The sequence below is a fragment of the Miniopterus natalensis genome, chromosome 2 (assembly GCF_054644295.1).
Source record: "Miniopterus natalensis isolate mMinNat1 chromosome 2, mMinNat1.hap1, whole genome shotgun sequence".
NCBI classification, from domain to species: Eukaryota; Metazoa; Chordata; class Mammalia; order Chiroptera; family Miniopteridae; genus Miniopterus; species Miniopterus natalensis.
Window position 1 is genome coordinate 148,479,712 of NC_142082.1, and position 8,871 is coordinate 148,488,582.

The following is an 8,871-nucleotide window of genomic DNA, read 5'->3' on the forward strand; positions in this document are numbered from 1 at the left end:
GCTTGTTATTTACTCTCTGCAGGATGGAAAGGCTGCTGCGGGTAGGGATTTTTGTGTGTTTTGTTCACGGATGCAGCCTAAGTGCTTGCCACGGTAGGTGTTTGGTGAATATTTGAGGAATGGACTGAACCTGGGTTGTAACTTCAGCCCTCTTCCTTGGTCTCTTCGTCTGTAACATAAAGCTGGGAACAGTCCCTGCCGAGTGGAGGTTGAGCATTAAGTGACAATGTGAAGCTGGGACAAGTGTCCGGCCCAGCGTCAGGGCTCAGTAACTTGGCTACGCAGCTCTTCAGCAGCCGTTTATCCTGCACCCAGATGGACAAAGAGCACAGGAGGGGGAGCAAACATGCACCGTCCTTGCCGTCTAGGGGCCCAGAGGCGCGCAGGCATTAGACAGACGCACACAGAGAAGGGTAACGACACGCTGCAGTGAGAGCTGGGGAGAAAAAGGGCTCGGGAGGTAACAGGGGGGGACCTAACTGGGATCGTGAGTCAGGTTCGACGTCATGGAAGGATATTTAACTGATCCCCGATGGTTGCGAAGGACTTAATCCAGCGTAGGTGAGAGGGGGCCTCCGTGGACAAAAGGAATAGGGGGGACGCTGCGGAGCGGTAGAGACTGGCGCGTTCAAGACCAAGGGGCACCGCGAGCCTGGGCTGCACATTTACTGCACACCTATGTTAATACCCGTGTTGTTAAGCCCACCGTTGTTTGTGTTGTGTTCTTCTTATTAGCTGCCGCACTTAATCATAATTACTCTAGATGCACTTCTCCCCCCACCTCAGATTTTAACATCTCTAAAATCTGGGTGTTTCATACAATTAATGGCATCTTACAATTATAATTACAGTGTTCTCATCTCTCTCAGTGGAACATATAATTAGGTAACCTATTTTAATAGAGGGCAACTTATATTTGATGAAATACGGTGACACACTGTAATGTATGATACCAAACATTGTAAAATATACATAAAGGTACAAATTAATTTTTAGGTTGAGAAAGTTAATATTTACACGTTAATTTAAAATTTATTAGTGATATAAAACTTCTTAGTCATAATATATTTGGAGAAAAAAATGTGGTTGAATGCGTTTCATTATTTTTAAAATTTTAGGTTCACCTGTAAGTGACGATCATTTCTAAATTCAGTTTAAGTACTTGATACTATGTCGTATTTGAGAAAGATACTTCACAAGGCTGTATATATCTAAACTGAAGTTTCAAACAGGCTACACTTAATCACAATACTCGTTATTCAATCCCAACCAACAGTGAAGCCAACCATTTTGCTTAAAGCCAGCTCATAAATTTTCATCTTATTATGTCAATCAGTTGTTCTTGAAAACTAAACAGAAGATGGTGCATTTTCACACTGGTTTAAACTCAACGTAATTGTATTTAAAAGTTTTTTTAAAACATTCAAAATTTATTTCCAAGAGTTTTAAATATGCAGATATGCAAGTTTTTATAGGAGACATACTTACAATTGTTATTGTCAACAAAAACACAACCCATGGAAATATTTCCATACATCCATTTTCGACATGCCCAAACCATGACATGAGTCTCTTTTGAAAGGCAGTCACATTTTTCACTTGTTGGCTGCCTTCTTGTCAGATTTGGTGAGACTGTCATTGTTTTCCCCTTGTAATGAGGCTAGGAGCTTTTATCAGATGTTACGAGGAGGATTAGCTCTGCCATGTTCTTGCTCACTTGGGCTGCGTCTGTAATCCTCTCTCCAGTGTGTGTGTGTGCACACGTGAGTGTGCACATTTGTACCTGTGCATGCTAATGCTCGGGAGCACTTAAAACCACTGGTGAAGTTGTGTTAATTAAAACCATATAATTAATACACGTGTTTTCTTAAGTAAAGGCTGCCTCTATTTCAACGCCCAGCATCTGAACACAGCATTGTTGGCTGCTTGAACTGCGGTTTTCCCGGCTGCGTATCTGAACTGTAACCTGACAAGCAGACCAGGAGAGAGTGCAGCGGTCTATTTGAAAATTAAATATTAGTAAAGTCAAATCCCTTTCTTGTCTTTAGATAAACATTAAATATTAATGAGTTCTCAAATTTCTTCCCACAGGCTAGTGGATCGATTACCTAGTGTATCTCTTGTGGCCAAGATACTGTACTTTGGAAACATTGGCTTATAAGGTAAATTCTTTAGTTTTGAATTCATGACCTTTCTCAAAGTGCTTCACTCCTATCTGTCCACATTTATTCTTCATTTCTCTCTTTCACACATCTTCAGAATTCTTTAATTCATCCTCTTATTCCTCCAGAATGCCATGCAAAATAGTGTTCTGCTTCTCCAGCTTTAATGTGCATGCAAATCACCCGGGGATCTGGTCACAGTGAGGATTCTGAATCAGGTCCTGGATGGGCCTGCAATTCTGAACCTCTAAGCTCCCAGGGTGATGCCGTTGCTGCTGGTCCATGCATGCATGAATTTGAGTAAAAAGGAAATAGAGGAAACACTGTCAGAAATACACTTTACTAATTCCTTACTTTGACAAAGCCACCCATTGGGCCTTAGGTTTTTCATGCCCGATCTACAGTGTCCATTGCCTCATTCTCCGGTCCATTTGATGAATATTTATTGAGCACCTAACACACATCATGTCAGTTTCTGACAAGTATGGGGTTTCAGGTATCAAGGAGCTGAGTCTAGTGGATTGTTGGATGAATTAAATGACTTACCATAAATAGATGCACATATCAATATATTTATATGCATGCATGCACTTAAGTAGCATGAATGCACACATACATGTGTGGATTTTCATAACATGCACATGCATGTGTGTATACACACACACACACACACACACACACACATTTTCCTACCTGAGGCCTTTGGTTCATATTGTCCCATCAGCCTGCAAAACCCCACCCTCATAGCTTTGCTTGCCTAATCCTACCTTACTTTTCTGCACTCAGCCTTTCCTCTTCCCTCCAAACTGAACAAATGCTCTTTCTTCTTAACTTTTATACCTGTTATTTTGTGCAGTATTCATCGGGCATGTAGAAAATACTAAAAAGGTTATTATTTTCAACAGTAATATTTGATTGTTAATCTCGTTAAGCGGAGGAATCATGTCTCATACTTTTGAAATATAGCTTATTACATTTAGAAGAAGTTCAGTCAATATTTATTGGCAGTGACCATACTACATTTAGTTTTTAAATGTCATATAATGTCATGTCTAGCACCAACTCCTAGATATTCTGTGATTTCTTATTTATTATTCACTAGTTTTTAGTTAAATAGTATTTTTTCTTGCAAGTTATAGTATTTATAAAAATAAGTTGAATGCATAGAATTGAATAGAATAGTTGCCAGGGGCTAAGGCAGGGGAATGGGGAGAAGTTGGTGAAAGGGTACAAGCTTTCAGTTATAAGATGAATCAGGCCTAGGATCTAATGTATCACATGGTGACTGTAGCTGATAACACTATATTGTATAATTGAAACTTGTGCAGGGATTGAACTTAAGTGTCCTTAGCAAAAAAAAAAAAAAAAAAAGTGAGGTGATTGATTAGGTGTTAGTTGCTAGTCTGTGGAATCCTCTCATAATATATATTTATATATCAAATCATCACATTATACACTTTAAATATATTACAATTTTATTTATCAATTATACCTTAATAAAACTGAAAACAGGACTTAAAACTATAGATTAAAAATGACAAATTTTCAAGAAACTGTAATAAAAGAGACTTTAAATATGACATTGTTTTTATGGTTATCCATTCAATTCATTGTTTCTTGAAGATAAAGACCATATTTTATACTCTGAATAATTCAGAATGCTCATCTTACTCTGCTGTGTAGCAATCACTCAATCCAATTGTTGAAAAATAAATATTAGAGACTAACTTTGTTTAATGCATCAAAATAAGAAGTTTCAGGCAATACATAAAATTGTATCAGATCAATAAATTAAAATAATTGAAACTCATGTGTCATTTCTTCTTCCTTTATTTTTAATCATATATGAAAATTGTACTATTAATCTATGATAGCACATCCAAAGAGTGATACTAACTCTTAATCTAGGCCTCTTCAATGCATCATTTATGAATCTTCTGTGTGGTTGTGATGGGAATGGAAGACAGAAGGAGCTTTTCCTTCATGACACACACCCTTATTACCACAAGAGCATCTTAAAAGTCTATGTAGAGGCTGCTCTAGAACCTTGGTTCAGAACTATGCCAGATATGTAGTTTAGATGGAATTGGTCTCCTATGTTGAGCATTAGTGAGTGCATAGTTTATTCATTCTCTTAAAAAATGATACTTAAAAGTTGGTGATACTTGCACATCATAAAAAAAGTAATCTAGAAAGTTCTATAGTGTAATAATATTTCCCAGGCCATCCTGAGCCATACCAACCAAAATTCACACCTCAAGATAATCCTTGTTGCCAGTTCTCATGGATCCTTCTATATTAGTTAGCTATTGACACACAACAAACCATCCCAAACCCAGTCACTTAAAACAGTATTTATAGTTTTATGAGCCAGCTGAGAAGTTTTCTAATCTCATCTAAGGTCAGGAATACATCTCTGATTACAAGGGTTCGTTGAGCCATAGATGGCCTATGATGACTTTGACTGAGTCAGGTAAGATAACTAGAATCTCTAAGGTAGCCTCTCATTCAGCAGGTTAACCCAGGCTTCTCATGGTGGCAATGGCAGGGGTCTGAGAGAAAGAGCAGAGGCACAAAAGGCCTCATGGCAGGCCTAGGTTCTGAACTGACAAACCACCATCTCTGCCACATACCATATTAAGGCCAAGCCAGATTCAAGAGGTGAGGAAATAGATTTCATCTCTTGATGGGAGGAATTGCAAAACCACCTTGGAAAGACATGGATGGGTACAGGGATGGGTAAAGGATCAGAGACACTTTTACTATCAATCTACTGTAGCTTCAAACTATATATTATGTAAATATTAATACACATATTTACATCTGTGAGAATTCTCTTCTTTTGTGTATCTATCTATTTACCTAGCTAACTTCAAATATTATCATTTATTGAGCACATGGTGCCAGCCATATTATAGGCACTTGAACTAATTTTTCTTGAACTAATTTTTTTAAATCCTTCCCAAAACTTTAGGAGATTAGTACTTTAAAAACTTATTTATTTATTTTAGAAAGAGACAGGAAGGGGGAGAGAGAGATCAATTTGTTGTTCCACTGATTTATGTATTCATTGGTTGATTTTTGTATGCACCCTGACCAGGGATTGAACCTGCAACCTTGGTGTTTTGGGACAACGCTTTAACCAACTGAGCTATCCAGCCAGGGATAGGGGATAGGTACTTAATTCTTGTTTCCATTTTACAAGTGAAGCTACAGAGATGTTAGGTAGCTTGCTAAAGTCACCCAGGTAGTGGGAGGTGGAGCCAGGATTCATGCAAACAGACCGACGCCAGTGCTGGAGTTCTTGTTACCCTGGTACCCCGCTTTACCTGGACCTGATAACTTATGATACATACTCTGTACATTATTCTACACCTGATTTATTGACTTAGAAATGGATCTTTGATATTATTATGTACTCGTACATATAGGCTTCCTCATTATTTTCAATGAGTATACATATTGGTTGTATGAATGCATATAAATTATTTAACTAATCCATTATTGATGGATTTTCAGGTTGTCTCAAATATTTTTCTATTACACACAGTATCTCATTAAATATCCCAGTGCATTGGTTTATTAAATGAGACCAGCGGGCCAGTTTTACTGTTGAAGACACAACTACCATGAATACTTACGTGTTGAATAACATCGTATTGAAATTTAAAAGCAAAAACTACTGCAACTATAAGAGAATGAATAAATATGATTTAGAAACATTAGAAGATCTTAGACAATGTTCTCAGCCATTTTCAGATAAAATACTCAGAGAATAACTAAGGCATAGATAGTCTGAATAATAACTAAACTTGCTTAAATTGATATTCATCAAGCTTTACACTACACAAACTGCAACTGCATTTTATTTCAAACACCTTCTTGACTAAACACTAGACAACATTCTGAACTGCTTTCTGTTAAAGCTGGAAATGCTGTCTCTCAGCAGCCTTCTCTCTATGAGACAGCTGGGGGGGGGATTGAGCAAGAAAGAGAGAGAGATCTCCTGGCGAGGACAACCATGTGGTGGCTGCCAGGAGGAGGGCGGGTGGCAGGAGGCGGAGAGTGGAGGGGGTCGGGGGGAGAGAGGCCTGGCTGGCGGCCGTGCGCAGAGGGTGAGCTGTGCAATCGCGCACCTGAAACCTGTATAATTTTAACCAGCGTCACCCCAATACATTCAACACAAAAGAAAAGCACCTGGAAATTAATATCGAAAGCATAAACACACCAAGACAAAACCTGGATCATTCGGAAAACATTATCTTAAAAATGTTTTAGGTAAAAGAGGAACTCAAAACTGCTTAAAATACAGAATACCCAGGGAAATAATCAATACAACCAAGGTGGAAACTTTACAGTATGGAAAGAGGAAAAGATTATAAATTACCATTCAACGCAAGAAATTATAGAAAGAAGGAAAAAAATACCTATATAGAGCAGGTAGAAACATTAATAAACATAAAAGCAGAAATTAATTAATAAATAAAGATCACCAGCATTGAAAAACAAATGTAAGTATTGGCTGTTTGAATAAAATGATTCTTTGAAGAACCATGAAGAAGATAAAAAGAAAAACAATAGGGTAGATAAGATATTAGTGAATCAAATCAAGTGAAAAGAGAAAAAACAAAAATAGAAAATAAAAAAGCATTAGAAATTAGAAATAACTGCAGATGTCACAATTAAATGAGCCCTGGCAGGCAGCTCAGTTGGTTGGAGCGTTGTCTTGTACAGCAAAGGTCATGGGCTCGATTACTGGTCAGGGCACACACTTAGATTGCAGTTGAATCCTTGGTCAGGTGCATATGGGAAGGAACCAATCGATGTTTTTCACACTGATGTTTCTCTCTTTCTGTTCCTCTCTCTCTAAAAATCAGTAAAAAATATATATATATCCTGGGGTGAGAATTAAAATAAAATTTTAAAAAAGACTTGACTTGTGGTAGCATGCAGATGATGAGCCCAGCTAGTGTGGCTCAGCGGTTGAGCATCCACCTATGATCCAGGAGACCACGGTTCGATTCCTGGTCAGGGCACATGCCCAGGCTGTGGGCTCGATCCCCAGTAGGGGGCGTGCAGGAGGCAGCCGATCAATGACTCTCTCATCATTGATGTTTCTATCTCTCTCTCTCCCTCTCCCTGCCTTTCTCTGAAATCAATAAAGACATGTTCAAAAAAATAAAGACTAAAGGAATTACAAAGATATATTTCAATTGCATTTATGATAAAACATTAGAAAACTTGAATAAAATATCTAGGAAAATATAAATAACAAAATTTAATAATATCCTGAAAGAGGTTACCAGAGTGATCCAGAAGATCCTCTTTTAGAATGTGCTAGGTTCAACTACCTCATAGTCCTCTGCTCTACCAGGTTATAAAATAGTCACAGGAATGTAAAGTACAGCATAGGGAATATAGCCAATAATATTGTAATAGCTATGTATGGTGCTAGTGGGTACCTGAATTATCGGGGGGAACACTTTGTAAAGTATGTAATTGTCTGGTCATTATGCTGCACACCTGAAACTAATATAAAATAATATTGAATATCAAGAAATAAAAAGAAAATGCGCTGGGTCCATACAGTTTCAAAGTGAAGTCTTAAACCTTGAATGAACAGGTTATTTTTACGCTGGTGCGCATCTTCAACTCTAAGAATCCCGCTTTGCACCATTCCATGCAACTCACATAAGGACACATTGTGTAGCATATAATGGCCATGTTTCATGTCATATTATTTCAATTTTTCTTTAAAATTTTCTATTAAATTAATAATGCATTCTGTAATGAGTAAAGTTGTAGAAGCTGAGTATACTACTCAAACAGAGATAAGTGTCAGCAAAACATTCGACTCCATCCCCCCATCAAAATGAACACTTCAGGTCTATGGACTATAAATTTATCTACCACAAAGTAATTTTAAGAATAGTTATTTTATAAATGTGCAATTTTCTCCAAATTGCCTGGAAATCTCCTTAGGTGAGGGATTGTGCCTCCTGCTCCTATTTTTACCCACCAGAGTGTAAAAAATAAAATTTGGACAAATACCAGATGATGATACATGCCCTTGAGACAATGAATGTCAGAGGCAGTTTAGCACAGTTTTAAATTCTAGCTCTGCCACTTTATATCTGTGGGAGCAGGACAAATTACTTAACTTCTGAGCTTTAGTTATTCATCTATAAAAAATGTATACTAATAATCTAGAGGGAAAGTATCAAACATGAGGACAAATATATAACAGGAAAGCGTTTGGCACAGTGATGCACATATAGGAAGGGTTCACAGTGATCATGATGATGGGGATGGGCCCTATAATTTCAAATTTGCATTTTCCTAGGTGGGAATCTTCATGAGGGCAGGAAAGTTTATTCATTGTCTTATCACTTGTACTTAAAGTAGTGGTTAGCACATAGCAAGCATCAAATAAATACCTGTTAAATAGATGAATAAATAAATTTCCAGTGTTTTCCAAGTGTAATTTGCTTAGTCTGTCTTAAAAAAACTCAGTGGCAAGTATTTTCATTATTGCAACACTAAACAAGATTTTATTTCTCCTTCTGTTAACAAAAGATTGGTTTAAAGGATTTGCTAAGTACACATTTATCTTTTATATGTGCCGTACCTTTAGTTCTTCTGGCAGTTTTTCTCATTTGGTGTCAAAAAGGAAATATGTGTTGGGGAAATTTTTCTATCAATATTTTGT